The 17,387-nt window shown below is 43.6% G+C and overlaps 1 protein-coding gene across 1 annotated transcript in view; it reads right to left on the bottom strand.

The window, feature by feature from the left end:
- The window catches only part of DMRT1 (doublesex and mab-3 related transcription factor 1), a 62,296-nt gene that overhangs the window by 41,000 nt on the left and 3,909 nt on the right, over positions 1–17,387 (bottom strand). The window lies entirely within an intron of this gene.

Genomic DNA, 17,387 nt, shown 5'->3' on the forward strand with positions numbered 1-17,387 from the left:
AAGAGGGGGAGAAAGTAGCAGGCCTTGATGCAACTTTTGGAAAGGTCTCATGCATTACGCTTTGAACATGGGACAAGATGGGCTAGGCTAGAACAGAGACCTGCCCATAGCTATCCACAAGATCATACAATCACCACTCCATGATGTTCAGTCCTTCCTGAAGAGCGAGCAGCACCTGTAGTCTTCTGCTGCATTAAGAGAAAAACAAAAGTATGCTTTTTTCCCCTTCTTTTCTCTTTCTACCCCCTACCTGTGGTTGAGGCTACCATCATCTTCCACCCACCAGAGGTGCAAAAGGGTTGACTTGCTGCCATCCGTTTTTCCTTTATCTATCTGCACAACAGCCACCAGCAGTTCAGTGTTCAGGGCTGTTACGAATGCACCAGAATGGTCCTCTGCTTTCCTCCTGTTGTCCCTCTGCTCTCCAATAGCCTCTACAGTACTATCAGCTGCCCTCTCAGGACTCAATATGGAGTTTATAGAGGTGGTCACCTGCTCATTCAGCCACCCATACACATAAATCCCCAAGCGTCAGCAGCCTGGGGCATTTTTCTCTTACAAATGCAGAATTATGGAACCCATGGTCCTCATAACATCTTTGGCACACAACCCCCCTTCTGAGCTCTGGCAGGGATGTGCCACAGTAGCTTAACAGAAAAAACAAGGAGTCATGGGAAAGGGGAAAGTTCAAGTGAAGGGACTGACATGCACCAAAGATTTGATGCTTTACCTGGGAGAAGGGAGACATCTCGTACAAGACTTGTGCCATCCAGACTGTGGGCAGATGTCAGGTCAGACCAGGTCAAAGGATGCCAGGGGTTATTCTAAACTCCTTACAGACTTGAACCAGTCAGCCTGAGGGAAGGATGCCTCTGGAGAGCTGAGCTCTGGCAGGTCTTCAGCAACTCCAGCATGTAACAGGTCAAGGGCAGGTCTGCAGTCCAGCTCTACGCGCTTACCCCATCCAGCCTGGCTGAATCATGTATGCTACTAATGCATACACCATACATATACAACATGTATACAGCATACACAACTGTAAAAACATTGAAGGGAAAGAGTTTTGCTATTAATGGAGAAAGCCCTGAAAGTCTTCACTTTTTTTCCGAGCAATGAAAGCTCAGGAAGAGACGCAGGTCAGACCAGTCAGCATCTACATGGGGGTAGCTTCAAAGAAGTGCTAAGTACCCAGGGGAGCAGAATTAAAGGCCGAAGAACCCTGCTACACTGTCCTTGGGATAAAACAAGGCACTTGGAAATCTGCCCAGAGAAGATTTCATGGTTTTGCCCTATCCATGCTGGTTGTCTCCAGCTGAAGTCTCCTAGCCAGCTGGTGAGTGAGCACACTGCTTCTGGGCTGCACCATCCTCAGGCATGGCCACCGTTTGCAGAACAGGGCAGATCTATTGGAACAATGGCTGTAACTAAACTTTAACTAACGGGGGTTCCTCTCGTTGGTCTTTGGTCTGTACCTGTAATTCCTGCCTCCTACCTACAGCTGAACCTTCCCACAGCCTTGCCTCTGGCCACCCAACAAGCAAGGTGTCCTCCTCAAGGGAGGCTGTCAGCCCATGGCTGCGTTTTCCACCAGCAAGGAGAGGACACCAAGGTTAAGAAAGCAGCTTTCAGCTGTTTGGTTGGGGTTTTTTTCCCCCAAATGTAATTCAACACAGCTGAACGGCTCTGCTGGCAAGGAGAGGGTCCTCCCCTGCCTCAGAGCTTGCCGTGTTACAACACCTGCATGTGAGGGGCAGCCCTGAGGTCCACTGCTCTAAGGGGATTAATTTTTGAGAGGAATTACGCTCTCAACAAGGCAACTGCTGCTGCACCGTCAGACTCCCTACTCTGCCTCTCCGCCTGCCCTTTGAAACAAGAGGGCTGCTGCAGGAGCTGGGCTCACACCTTGGCTGTCTTCACCCTCTGCATGGAAAAACTGGGAAGGGCTCCTGGGTCTTTCCCCAAAGAAATAACCACAAATTTTAACATTTTGCAAGTTGCAAACAGGACACGATTAAAAATCTGGGAATGAACCTGCACAAGAAGGAACAGAAATTAGAAGAGCAAACCAAAAACCAACTGGTTAGAATTCTCACTCAGTCTTTGGAACACCAAATCTACAACGGAGGGCTGTCAGAGACTCTCCATGTGTGAGCAATGCTCAACAGTATCCCTTCATGCAGACGTGCCCTTGGATCTCCCAGCTCTTTTCTATGTCTGTAGAGAACTGATGCTACTTTTTTTGCACTGTGTACACGGTGTGAAATATAGCCCACTCTTTCATAGAAGATCAATATGATGCACGATAAATACTGTTATTGATCTTGCAGTGTTGTAGACGACTCTCCAACTCTATGGCATATTAATAGTAGTTAACCAGTAATTCATTTCAGGATGGCTGGGATTTTCTTTTAAGGAAAGTGAGTGCTCGGGGTCAGTTACACATATGGGTCCTTATACATTCAGTAACCTATGAGGGGCTCCTGCCTTCACTTAGCAGAGCATGGTGAAAAACGGTGGTCCAGTCCTCAGTTAATGTAAACCAGTCTCAGAACATTTACTTCAATAAAGCTATGGAGATTTACACAAATTGTGGATATGCATGGCAAAATCAACGTAGAAGCCTGTTATCTAGATTCTTCCCCTTCTTACTTTTTGGGAGGAGACAGAGAAGAAATGTCAGGGAATTTGCAAGAATTTCTATCATCATCTCTTATCTCACAGATGCAAACATGTTTTAAGCACACACACTTAAAAATGGAAACACTGAAGTTCGGCCTGTAACATTCACTCATTCTGTATATAAGCATGGAGTATTTCCTATTCCTACCAGTACTGGTAAGGGCCAGTTATACATCTCATTATACACTGATAGTAGTAATTTAAACATGCCTGGGCAAGCCTCTGATGCTGAGGTCAAATGGTACAGAGTCCATTCTATTAGACTTTCTCAGCATCTACAACAGGGTGGCAGCACCAAATTGCCTACTGGGAATGGTTACACTTGGGAATATGGGAGAGAATATTAGTCACCTTGGGACAGATGCACACCAGGAACTGTTTCCAAAATCAGGATAGCACTTAGATTCACATTTCAATGTCTGGGAGCATGCAGTGGCACGGTTCAACTTACTCATGTGGCCATAACTGCTGATTAGTCTCCATCTGATTGTATATTTCAGGAAAGGGATTCTGTATATGCGGCAATTAAGAGAATATCACTGCCTGCATTTATCGACATGAGTTCTTACACACACCTATGGCTAGCAGTTTTTATTTCTTCTGTGCTTACAGAGACTCTACGCGTACACAGACATGCTGCTGAAAATGCAGAACTGTGACTACTCAAGTAACACATTTACTCAAGGAGCAGGAAGGCACATCCATTGCCCAGTGCATAGAGTCCAGCTTCTGGTAGCTGGTACATTTCCTGTAGTTTTCAATTCAGAGTGACTGTTTCCATCACTGCAGTGTTAGCATCTTCCTGCAAGTCAACTTCTGCAGCAGGAGACAGCTAAGCCATTAAAATGTTAAGAATTAATTATTCAGCCAGGGAACACTTGCCTTCAGACCTCAAAAGAGTCTTGGATCTGCACCTGACAATTTCCCCTTGGTCAGTGTATAAAGCATCAGTACACTCCCGTTAACTGGTTTGGCAATATTAAGTCTTGCAACGCGTTAGTTCAATTCATAGCTGGCTTTGAGGTCGGACAGTAGCCTTGAATGAGGCCAGCGTGAAATCACTCCCTAACATCATAATCAGAAACACTGGAACAGTATGTTTCTCCCACCAGACAATCATGACAGAGCTATTTCAGATGTCAAAGAAAGCTGGCACCATTACTTACTTTCTGCTGAGACACTCTGCCTCCCGAGGAACAAAACCTGCATGCTCGCTCTGCCTTTGAGAGGAATATTTCTGTTCTCTTCCCATTAGAACTTGCGGATTATCTTTGGTTCCAGCTTTGAACTTTTAGCTTGCTATAAAGTTAATGTGCTAGGCAATGTTCATTCCAGGCAAGGCTGTGGGGCTGTGTATTTTCTGCCACCCCCAAAAAAGGCCATTATCTGTAATTACCCATTACCATGCATAATTATTTCTTCTATTCTGGTCTATGGCCCCCAGGACTTTATGCTGTTACAGCTCACTGCATTATCTTATCAAATTTGTTAAGGAAGCTTTTTTGACCTTTTGAGCACTTGTCACAGCACATACAAAAGCCAACAGTAAATTGTCTAAGCATGTAGCGCGTGATTTATTATTTGTACCCTGCATAGTGATACCATACAAAATACTACATGCTAACACCTTCCCTATTCCTGCTCCCTGCTTTAGCTGAAATAAGAAGAGGAAAAGAAACGTCTTTAGTAAGAGAAGGAAGGCAACGAGAAGAGGCTGGGGTGTCTCAATAGTAATCTGAGGAACACAACAGCAACATATAGAAAAGCCCGAACACCAGGCTCTGGAGAAATTCCCGGCTGCTCCCACCTTTTCTCTTTCTCCTGCCCTTTCCCAGAATCTGATTCCACCATTTTCGTTTCTTTTCACACTTGTGTAACTCTGCTTAGCCCTACCCTTTCACACAGAAGCTCATTTACTGCTCCTTCAGTAAGCAGAGAAAGGGCATTAAACACCACACACCCCTCCGTGATTTACAGCTTCTGTCAATGCAGTACAGGTTCTTAAGAGACAAATTTGGTCCAATATGAGATTCACAGGGATTGTCCTTTATGGACATTGGCACGAGGGCACAAAGGACCAGGTTTTTCTCTCCGCTGCTCTCAAAGCTCCCAGTGAAGGACCAGACACTGACTTGGGTCCCAGTACCATTTGCTTCGGCTAGCAGTCTCACTGCACTGTGAGTCCATGCACTTACATCCCTCCTCTTCATGTGGACACTGGAATTGGACCCTACAGAGAAGCAGGGCTCTCAAGAAAACAAGAGAGCTGACCCCCTCCATCCTGATTTTTGTTTTCCCCTTAGTCCTCTTTTTACCAATATACTCCAGAGGGTGCTTTATCTTAAAACCTCTCAGATGCTTGTATGTATAAAACTCTCAACCCACATCCCTATCGGAAAAGAGATATTTAAGAAATCACCATTTAGAAAATTTGACTAAAAAAATTAATCCTGATGCTTTTGAACTGTGTGATTAAATAAACTTCCCAAATACAAGAAAACTTTTCTGCCGTCATGACAAATAAAACAAAACATCAAGGATCAGGTACTCACTTTGGACAAAAAGAACACAGTATAAATCACTGTAACACAAGGTATGCAGAACTGTGCCTTTCAGATTTGCCAGTGAAAGCCTTCCCCTTATAAGCAGGGTGAAAAAACAGGGACCCTGGACTCCTGAAAGCATCCCTGAATTCAGGCCGTGAGAGATGGCTACCTGGGCCACTGCTGTGAAGACAAAACCCTTCTCAGCAGTTTCTCCACAGTTTCCAGAACTCTGGCCCATCACTCTGTGGTTCCTCTCAACGACTGGGCAGATGGAGACCTTTTAACAGGGATACAGGGAAAAGAGTCTCCCTGCACTCGAGATGAGCCAGCAAATACAGGCCAAGGGCAGCAGGGTAGCTTGTGGTCGTACCCCTGTCCTGGAGCCCGGTGTCTGAGATGTATGGGGTTGTCCTACTCTCATTTACCACCTCTGCAGTCCTCCCAATTGTTTTGACAAGAAAGCTTTCGAGAAAAGCGTATTTTTTCCTCCCTCCCCCAACTGCCAACAATGCCACAAGCCCATCTTGAGCTCAAACGCCAAATCCAGCGGTTCATTTTCCTCCTTGTTTAGGATCACCTGCCCAAACAGCCATGGACGCCCAGCTGTGCTACCACTAACATCTATTAGAGGGAGAGGTTGAAAAATCTGTTATCAGCCATATCAGACGCGTGGGCTAAAAGCTGCTGTGTCTCCAGGCTAAAGAGAGTAAATCATAGCCAAAACAGCTTATTTCCACCGCAGTCCATAAGGTACCTCTCCGATCGTACCCCAGGAACATAGTTGCTCAGCCTTTCTTCTCAAAGCAGAAATACACATTTAAAAAACAAAAGAAGAAAAAAAAAAAAGAAAAAATGCGCAGTCCAACAACCCTGAGCCTCTTGCAGGCTCTTGGCCTCTTCCCTGGAGCTGAAGCGCAAAGGCACTGATATACCCCACCTCCTTATCAGAGCTATGCCTTGCCCGGGCTCTTATCACCAGCCAACTCCCACCGCGCTTCTCACCTCCTCCCACGGCCCCAAAACAAAACAAAACAAAACAAACCAGTCATTGCACCTCTCCTGCAGCAGCTCTCTGACAGCTAGGGCAGAGTCGGGGTGTCCCGTAACACGCCTCACCGGACGAAGCGGCTGGACCACGGGTTCAGCCAGAGTTATCGGACATCACGGCAGCAGAGTCTGCAGGCACAGGGCAGGCGTCTCCTGGGGGCAGGAGACGGCTTTACCCATGAAGACGTAAACAGCTGAGCTCTCCTGCTTCTCAAGGTTTACCCCACTCCTAGAACAATACTCCTTTTCACCCTGAAGGAATGGGTATTACTTTTAAATTCCCTCTAGGAGTAAAGCTGGAGCCATCACTTGAGCAAAGTGGAATAAGCTTTTCCAGTTCCACCTATGAAGGGCTAAACCAGTCCTAAGTGGGACAGCATATCTTACCGAGAATGACATTTGACAGAAGGAGGAACAAAAAGTCAAGCAGCAAGGACAGCACATTTCAAGAAAATCTGGGAGATCCTAGAATTGATGCTGTTTGTTATTGTCTTGCTTGAGCCACATGGTGGATGCACCCAACACACAAGCTTTTCATGGGAGTCTGCATCCACATGATGCTTCTGTTCATGACATCAAAACCCATCCCATGAAATGACACTGAAAACTTCAACTTGAACTGGTCTAGTCTGGCAAAAGCACAAGCGATGCAGAACAACTGTATGGGGTGTTAATTAAATCTTAGAGTCACTAAAGGGCAAAATAAACCATCATCTCTCACCTCAGGATATGTTTTCTGGTCTTTTAATCATTTCTGTGTCTCCTGCCTGAGCCCTTCCAAGTTCAAGCCCAGCTGTGCTGGTTCAGACCATGGCTTTATCCCCACCACCAGCCATAAAGAGAAACCTAGGGAACAGTATGATCAGAGCAAACCAACATGGTACCTCCCTCGCCACCTCTCCCAGCCTCCCGTCATTTTTGGCTCAGTGATGTTCCTGAGCCCAGTGTGGTATGATTACTTAATAACCACTAATGGTATCCCTCACAATATCCTTTGAGAGTCCATTTTTCTGTACATACAACATCACCAGGGAAGGCGTGCCACTAGTCCCACAGGCACCTCACCAGTTTCCGGTGCAGAAGCCACCAAGCCTCCTTCCCATCATCACAGGTCTGTCTGAAAGGGCTTGTACCAGTCCTTGGTCATCCTTTTCCACTGGGAACTGCTAACATTCAGCACAGTACCCTCATAGCCATGAGCTTCTCTGCAGTGACAGTGTTTCTCAGGGACAGACTCCCATTCTGGTTTGGGTATAAGTGGCTCTTGCTTGCCCATGACCAACCATCTAGCCAAGCCCTCCTGCAGTGTGCTTCTGTCTTCTCCACTGCCTCCCAGTCCATGCACCTTTCCATGACCTACCAAGACTACTTGCAGCAATTCCAGGCTTGCTTCGAAGGTACCAATGGGAAGACCACACAGCCTACCGTCAAGAGCAGGTCCCTGTCAGGCTTTGCTAGGATCACCGCTGCATTAGATTCCCTACTCAGACCTACATTTTCAGACTGATACGATCCTTCTTAAAACCATGTGAGACATATAATATCGCTTTTCTGTCAATTCAGTTTCCTAATCAAGATGTCAGGGGATACAAAAACTAAATGCAGAATTTTGCAGAATTTGATTGCATCAGTATGTCACTTCAAACAATTTCATAACAATAAAACATTACCAACTGGACAGAATCTTTTACTCATAAACTTCTGTTAATTCATATTGCATGAGCATCCTTTAACAGTTGCATTTCTCCCCCTCCTCCACATTGCAGTCTGCTGTGGACTGTTCGGCTGTTTTCACAAAAACTGGTGTCATGTTGACTGATTCGTAGCCTCTCATCCCACCACACTCGCTTTTCTTAAACGCTGGCATAACATTAGCTTTCTTCCAGGCCTTAGGAATTTCCTCAGTGTTAGAAGACTTACTGGAAATCAGCACTAATGGACCAGAGAGATCCTCAACCAAGTTTTCTGTTGTTTGGGGCGGGTTTTTTTTAAATATTGCATGCAAGTAATCCAATCCTGCTGATGTCAGTTACTGCGGGAAACAAAAGCAGAATGTCACCATCTCTAAATACAGCAGTATCATCTGCCTTTCTTCAAAGCAACAATCAGAAAAAAACATTGAGCATTTCTTCCTCTCTTCCACACACAAAATTATTATCCAATAATGGGTCAAATGACTGTTAACTCTGTGTGTGCATTCCTCAATACAGCTGAAAAAAACACGCAGGGAGAAATCCCAGCCAGAAGACTGCAGCTTGACATAGTAAGTTTCCCAGTCATACACGTAGCCCCAGTCCAGCTCCAGCTAAGAGGAGCTGAAATACCACCACTGATTTCAGTAGAGTTGGAGAGGGCACATTTTGTTCACATTTAGCGTACACTTAATAAAAATGATCTGCTGCAAACATTTAGCATGCAACTTAAAAATCTTCCTAATATGGCTGAAGAAATAAAATCTACAGAAAATATTTTTTATTTCCACACTTAATGCAAGCTTCAGGCCCTCAATAAGATGTCTACAGCAGCAAATCCCACTTTCAACATTTTCTGCCACTGACTAGAGCACAGTAGTTGATCTCTTTATGTGAGCTGGGGGGCAATCCTTGTTCTTTCCTTACTTGTACTTTTGGTCTTTATAATATAGTTATCGTGATCTTATTAAAAACTTTATTGGCAAAAAAGAATGTGCTTTTCTTTAGTAAAGAAAAAGCACTCAAAATATTTGAACATGGCTTTGAATCTGTGAAGATGCCAGGCACTACTTTAATGCTTCAGCACATATTTGTTCACACGGAACTGAGACAGCAGGATTATTTATACATTTAAAATTATTATCATGCATGACAGCTAACCAGATCAGGACCAATAAAATTAGTACTTCAGAAAACAAGGAGCAGTGCCATTTTCAATTTTCAGTGTAACAGCTGGGAGTATGACTACTATGTGCGCATATATATGTATACATGTTACTATTCATCTTGAGATACCTGGTTTCAGAAAGAAATTTACAAACATTTAACTAACAGCATTCAGATATCCAACATGCTACTCATGTGTGTAATGGGAGCAAAACTTAAAATCACCATAACTTAAAAAAAATAGAATAAGAAATTAAGGGAGAAAGGAAATTAGGAAAGAAAACCAGATTTCTAGACAGTGATGGAAAACAGCCCAGACACCTGCAGGCGCAAAGAAGCAAATTGAGAGGAGGAGAAAGAAACTTGGTGTGGATTAAACGTAAAGGGATTTAAGTCATTAACAACAGATCAAAGAGAACATTAGAAGGGAGGGAAGGTTTTACAAGTGTCTGAGATAGGAGACCTTGGAGGAAATATGACTGGGATAAAATCATTATGGCTCACACTAAAAATAATAAAGGGAGTAGGGCGATGGTTGGAATTAGCTGGAGTTCGTGCTTGGTTATAAGCCATATGATGACAGAAACCCAAAAAGTTTCTAAAAAAGACCAACTAGAAATAACAAGAGGGCTTTTTCACTCTGTCTACCTAATCCGTGATGGAAAAACTAGTATCAGGTGTGGTAAAGAACCACTGTGGACACCCCACTGCGCCTTGGCAAGTGTGCCAAAATCACATGCATGTGCATCACTTTTGTACATGATCGCCAGGGTTGCATGGAATAACAACAACATTTGGACTCATAAAATCTGCTTCCATGCAAATGCAAATTGATTGCTAATGAATTCTGCTCGTGCACAACTGATAGACAGAAATGTGCAGTGACTGGAACTACAGTGGCTTACATCAGGTTCAGGTGTGCCCACGACTATAGGCATCCAAGTCAGCAAATGGTAGCCTATGCTGTAAGCCATACACATAGTATGAACAGGAACTGGAGAAAAAAAAATAGTCATAAAATAATTAGGCATCCAATCTCATTGCAAAGGAAGAGAAGCTCAGTGCTTAACAGACTCTCCACAAGCTCCTCAAGAAAACATAGGGCATAAGTACATGAACGATGCTTGTACTTATATAACTTAGCTATTCACAACTCTGATTAAGACCAGCAGGTACTCAAACTCAGAAGAAAGTTTAACAAAGTTCAGGAAGAAAAAAACAACAAGGAATTAGAAGCAGCATACGAAAAAGCGTTCCTACAAAGAAGCCTTCAAAACTGCATTTTACTCCCCATGTCATTAAGTGACAAATCTACTGAAAATGAAAAATAGGCCAACAGGCTGAGTTAGGAAGTTAGTTGATAAATAAAGCAAACGAAAGCAGTCTTGGAGGTGTAAGAAAGCATAGAGAAAAAAAAAAAAAAGAAAAAGCAAGAAGTCATGCCAGTGTTCAGTTAAGGAAGCGTGCAGTACTCCTTCACTCCCCACTTACATCTTTTCTAAAAACAAAAAGAAAGACCCACACATTCAGATAAGTCATAATAACTGTTTCAAGGACATAGAAAGGAACAAGAGTTTAGCTGCAGATAGTGTAATAATGTGCCCATGGATAGAAAATTCCTAGTACATCTTCTGCTCCTGCCCCATTCCTTATCTCAGTGTTCATAATGACAAATGGGAAGCACAAGCCAGCACACATAACTCTTTAAATGTGAATGCACATATGCAAATGCCAGCCTGACGGAGAAAGAGCTTCCAAGGCACGAAGAACAACAGGGGTTGCCCACCAGCCCCTCCGGCCTTCGGTAGGAAGAGAAACCCCCAGCAGCCGGGTGCTAGGACAGGGTGCACAGTAAAGTCCGTTCAGCCATTGCTCAGCAGGAACCATGCTCTCTAACTGGTAGCTCTATGTCTGGAAACCTCACCTGGTGTGAGAAAAGTTGGACAGAAAGATGCTGCAAACAGAAAGAGCCCTAGGGCGACAGATTTTGGAAAATGCAAAAAAAAAAAAAATCTACTCCCAGTTCTTTAGGGGAAAAAAGCTCTTCTGAAATGTGAAAGAAGGATGGAAATACCTGCTGAGCTGCTTGTGGGTTTTCACCTCCACCCCTCCAACCAAAAGGCAGTCACAGAAGCCCTGGGGCTGAGCAGCCCTTCTCCCCCCATGTAAGCAGGTCTGGGTAGATCACGGTTGGTCCCACGGCACTCCTGCTTCTCCAACACGCTGCAGAAAGATCTCCCCAGCCCCTGCACCTGCTGAAGACAGCCCTGGACCTGCAGTACCACTGGCACACAGAAAGAAAAGCAATCTTCTCTGAGGTTTTCCAAATCTTTTTATGGTAGTATTATTTTTACACTTCGACTGAAGATTCAGACAGAATCGAAAGCCTGAAAGGAAAACTTCTTCATTTAGACTCTTGACTCCGAAAATTGCCACCAGTTCTACCTATTTCAGACACACACACACACAGAGCTGCAAAGACAACGAATGACTACCGCTTGAAAGGAGGAGCAGGGAAAGTGCAAGCTTTGCAAGCTGCAGGCTCCAGAACTGGAGAATTAACTGGAAACATCTAATCAGGGATGCAGAACCCTGTAACATTATGATTTATTTAACACAGCCAAACAATGGCCAGAGGCAATGAATCATACAAGAGATGACAAAGCTGCAGGAGATTTCTGTCATCTAGTTTAACCTGCACATTGATCAGAGTTTACCCCCATATTAATCACTTGAGATCGTAATCTAACACACTCTTAAACACCTTTCCTGATTATGCTTCACTTACCCCCTTGTCCTTATGCAGGTCACTCCGTTGCTAATTGCACTTCTAGTTAGGAGAAAAAGTGTCTACTGTCTAATTTAATTTTGTCTTTTTTAGTTTCAAGCCGTTGCTCCTTGTTATGCTGTCTCAAGCACTGTAAATAATCCCTCCCCCTCCTCCATATTATTACCTCTCAAATATTTATAGACTGTTATATCCACCCTTAGTCTCCTTTTCTACAAGCCATACATCATTTTTGTCACCCTTCCCTCTATCCTTTCAGATTTATCTATGTCCTTTTATAATGAGATGCTCAAAACTCCTTTGCAGCGTTCCCAAGTACGATGAAACCAAAGCAGCAGAGAAAGGCAGAAACACCCCCCTTGTTTCACAAGCAATGCCTTTTTAAACAACTCCGAGCAAAAGACACGTGATTTCAGTAGGAACTGAAAAGTACAAAGCCATGGCCACCACACTGCGAAGGGTTTCACTCATCGCTTAGCTGTTACCAGTCAGAAATTTAAAAAGCCTATTAGGGGAAAGTTTTAGCCTAAACCAAGAACAAATTGTTCAAAGAAAAACACTCCCTGAATATTTACTTAATCCAGCTTGAAAGAGATTTAGCAACTGAGAAAACCATTATACCAGCAGAAGACCATCTCCAGCAACTCTTCCCAAGACACAGTCTAACTCATGCTGTGGAAATAACGCCAGTCCAAGAGAGGTAAGACACTTCACAAACTCTTACAAGAGACACAGGCAAATGTCACTCTTTTTCTCACGCTTTAACAGCAGCCAACTGCAGTTGGCAAAACAGCTGATTATGGATGAAAAGGTGTTAGTTATTCACAGGTGAAGGATGCAAAGCTTATTTCTTTGCCAGCTGTTGCAATCCAGTAAAGACACATCATGTTCAATTATGCTCTTTTTTTTTGAACAGAGATTTGTTGTCTGTGGGAGAAGCTGGAGAAAAAGAAGGAAGCAATGGATGAGGCTGCTTGGCTCTCAGTATCAAAGGAAAGTGGGCATGACCGGGAGGCAGCCAGCAACTAAAACTGGTGAAGAAATAGCGGGCACAGCACAGAAAATCATCATCAGACAGTAATGAGGAGACAAAGACAAAAAGAAAGAGCAAGATTATGGACCAGTAACCACTGCAGACCCACCAAGACCTCTGAGGACATGCAGCCATCATGTCAGCCCTGGCATGGGCAGGCAAAGCGGCTAATGCCTCCTTCTCCTTACTGCTCAGCCCTGCTGAGGCTGCCGCCACCTCAACCAGCAATCCTCTCCACCACCTGTCAACCCCCCCGACGCTCAACTTCTCTTGAAATCTAGCATAGATTTAGTCATCAAGTGCTTTTAGGTCAAAAGAGTCAGGATTTCTTTCCCAGGCTTGCAAATGCTGATCAGTATTGAGGCTGGCTGAATTTCAAATTTCAGTATGTTGACTTAATGTCAATAAAAAAAAAAAAAAAAAGTAGGCATTTCATAGGTTCACAGAATAGTTTAGTTTGGAAAGGACCTCCAGAGGCGAGCTGGTCCAAACTCTGCTCGAAGTAGAACATGGATCATGTCCTCAGGCACCATCCAGCTGAGTTTTGAGTCTCCCCAAAGATGGACGCTCCACAACCTCTCTCACAATCAGTGCGTAAGCAGTATCACAGTGAAATTTCCATGGCAGCTTCCTCATATTGTCCATCAGTTGACTAGACTGAGACTTTTTTTGACAAAACTGAAATTCTGACAGCGTATGGCACTATATTGTAAAGACTTCAAAGGATTTTCTTTCAAAAAGAAAATGTCTCACTTTTTTTTTTTAAATCAGGCCATGATATCTTCCAGTTATAGTTACTTTTTTTAAAAACTTCATTACCTATGCAGCACAACATCTGCCAGGTCACCAGTTTTTGAAATTACAATGCAGTGTCACAGAAAAGGTCAGCGCAGAAGATAACTTGAAAGAAGCAAAGGAAGAGTAAAGAAGGCAAGGCAGGGTTTTCACAGGCACCTAGGACACCGCAAGTTCAAAGGGATCTGAGTACCATTATTCATTAGGCACAGGATTACTGCTGACCCCACTAGTGTCCGTATTTACGAGCAGATAAAAACTCATCTGATCCTCAAACAGTTTCCAAGTGAAGGCAGCATCTACTTAGAGAAACATAAAAAGAACACTATTTTGTTTCTGTCACACACAATAAATGTATCAAAGGGAAATAACAAGCACAAGCTTATTACTCACAATTGCTGACAACTGCATGTTTAACTTGTCAACGTGGTAGTGATGCTACCAAGGCACCTGAACAACCCTGTTACTAACAACCATCGCAAAGCCAATGGGAAATGGATAACTGCAGAGCACAGGAGCAGCAGCTGGCATTTACCATCAGGCAGTAATCCCGTCTATACTGGATGCTTCTAAACTGGGACAACAGGAGCACAGAGTAGCAGACAGAAGGGGTGCTTTCCAGCACCTTCCAGTCACTGGGAGATGTATGTTCCAGCCACACCACCACCCCCATCCACCAAATGACAAACACCACCCTTAGTCCGTGATGAGGACCAAATAAAATGGAGGAAAGCTGGAACGCACTGTCTCCTTCCCTTAGTGTGAGCAGCTCTCACTCAAAAGCGTTCCATGATCATGCTTCCCACACCACCCCCCCAGTGATTTCTGAATATTAAAACGGCAGAGGTACCAAACTGACATGGAACAGGGAAGAACCCAGGTTTTAAAAACTGAGTATGTCTGAAAGGCACGTTTTAAATGCCTCACCACAGTCTTTATTCCCGAGCTTTGCACACTGGTTAACCGAACAGGATGTACTTGCCCTAGAGAAGGAAGGACAACTACTTTAGATGCCCTGGCATCACGACTTTTTGCTGCTCTGTACAACTAAATGGCCTTTGCTCTCTGCAACCTGCAAGTTAAGGGAAAATGCACAGAAACTACAAAATTTGTTTCCAAGAGGTTCTCCTAATGCCCTGTGACCACGGTCTGCTCCCTTCCAACTACCCTGCAAATTCCCAGTTTGATTTTGAGTGGAGAAGATACGCTCCATCCATAGTGGATGGTAAATGCACAAACCCCTACACTACGGCCATGATAATTCATTTTTCTCCTTTTCAAAAACAGCATGTCACGAAGGGATCTGAAAAATTGTCTCTGGTCTCCCCAGATGTCACAATATTTCTGATCTGCCGATAAAATGGATACAGCAAGGAAAGACTCTCTCTCTGGCACTGTGTCTGATTTGTGTGACTCCTGCGCACATCACTCCTCTGCCGGCAAACAACGCTCTGCGTGAGGGGAGTCTGAAAGCAAAACTGCTCCTGTGAAGCCGAAAACGTACAGGAGGAACAGAATTACCACTGTCAAAGCCATCTCCTGCCCAGCTTCACGGGTGTCATGCAGGGCACGCTGCCCTCCCAAGGAGCCACTGGATCCTCCAGGGCTTGTAGGGAGCTGCTGGCTTCCTCTGCCACTGAGGGCTTCGCTCTCTCTGCCTACCTTAATGATTACTGCAAATTCTTGCAAAATCAGCACCTCAGCCTACCAAACTGAGACACCTGGATGCTGCTCCAACAGGGTCTCCCATTTTGCTTGCAGATGAGGGTACCAGTAAAACGATAAAACAGCAATGCAAGAATTCTTCGCGTACCTGGTCCTGAAACAACCTGACACTTGAAACAAGAACTTCATGTCACATCACACCCAGCAGCTTCATATCCAACAAAAGACCTTCATATGCTAAAAAAAAAAAAAAGCAAGCATCAGAATATTTAAGCAGTATTCCTCACTGTAAAATCAGACTTTCCAGGGGGAAGCCTGTACTCTGACACCTGATGAAGCCACCCTACAGGTCTGGCTGAACGCAAAGCACCTTCTCCAGCTTCAGAGCCCGCAGGCAGACACTGGTAGAATTAAACCCATACCCATGAGCACTTAACACTGCTTTCAACAGTCGAACCTACCAACATTAGCTGGGATAGAATTTCATGCAGTGCAGTCGCTTTCGAGCTAAGCATGAATTTCTGCTGCTGCTTAGGTGCCGAAGAACAAAATTATGAACCCAATTTTCTATTCGTTCCCAGAGTCTTCCAGGATCTTTCCATTTCCGGTAAATAAAGCTGACCCTGCCTTGATTCTTGGCTGGAATCACATCTCTCTGGAGATGAAGCCGTGTATTTTAAATGTTGTCACCCACACACAGTTATTTAGTAAAATGCTTGAGAAACAATGTATTTGAATTGCTCACACAGAAAAATTCACCATTAAGAAAGATGACTGCAAACCATTTACAATTGCTTCAACCAAAAATTTCCAAACAATTAAAATTACTTTAAAATAAGGCATTTTCATGTTTTCAGGTCTTCATACAAGCATGTAAATTGCGTTAAGCTTAATGAATGCTTTTCGTTAAAACACCATAATTTAATTCAATTAATAAGAAATTATTGAAGTGGGATTAATAAATGAAATACCTCCATTGACATTTTAAAAACATTAAGACCAAAGCCTATGCAAATTTTGTTGACAGGAAAACAATTTCATTTTTGGCTTTTCTGTATAAGCAAGGGTTTTCTTGTTCTCCTGAGTTACACACAATCTCTATACATTACTGAATATACTACTTTAATCTTCTCCATGTCTACAGACAAAGCATGCAGTAATCCAAATATGAAAGGAGTAACTGCATCGATTCAAAGGTGACACTTACATGACTGCAATAACGAAAACAAAAAAGCTAATAAAAAGCTATTTATTGTTTTATCAACCAGTTCTTCTAAAAGCTTCCCAAAGAAATTCCTCCACATTGGTGTGAAACTGCCTGCCTGCAATGGGTGCAACAAATCCATCTGACATGGCTTTAAATGGCCTGCAAAACAGAGTGATGACATTTGACAGACACACGTATGTGCTGTCCTTTTATTAGTTAATGCAAGGTACTGTCCACTATAGAAGCATCTTTTTAACCGGGAAGTACATTCACCTGTATTATTGGTATCAGCACAGATGATTAAAAAATGAAAGAAATTTCCTGCTTCTTTCCTCTACGTTTGTTTGCTTTCTTCTGCCTATACAACAGAAGTCAATTACATTAGTTCCATTTTTATACATATTCAATTGCTGTATCTGTCAGCCAAAAGCTCTGCATAGGAAAAAGCATTTTGCCTGGAGTCTTCAATTTAGCGCCTTTAAGTCCCAGCTGTGCTTAGGCATGGCTTTACTGAATCTACAGACAAATACTGTTTGGGTTTTAGTTGGGGTTTTTTTTTATTGTTGTTGTTGTTGTTTTGGTTCACAAGGGTTACATGCAGTACAGAAAGGCCTAGCAGAGTGGAAGGGCTGCGTCAGCCTTTCGTAGTTCGTCACACCCGGCCACACAAAGCAGATGTACCACCATAACGAGCCATGTAAGACGGGCTGGGTCAATGACATTACCTACATACTTGGCTCCTATATAATGCTGAAAACTCCCCAGTTTT

Source organism: Numenius arquata, chromosome Z (assembly GCF_964106895.1).
Source record: "Numenius arquata chromosome Z, bNumArq3.hap1.1, whole genome shotgun sequence".
Lineage (NCBI taxonomy): Eukaryota > Metazoa > Chordata > Aves > Charadriiformes > Scolopacidae > Numenius > Numenius arquata.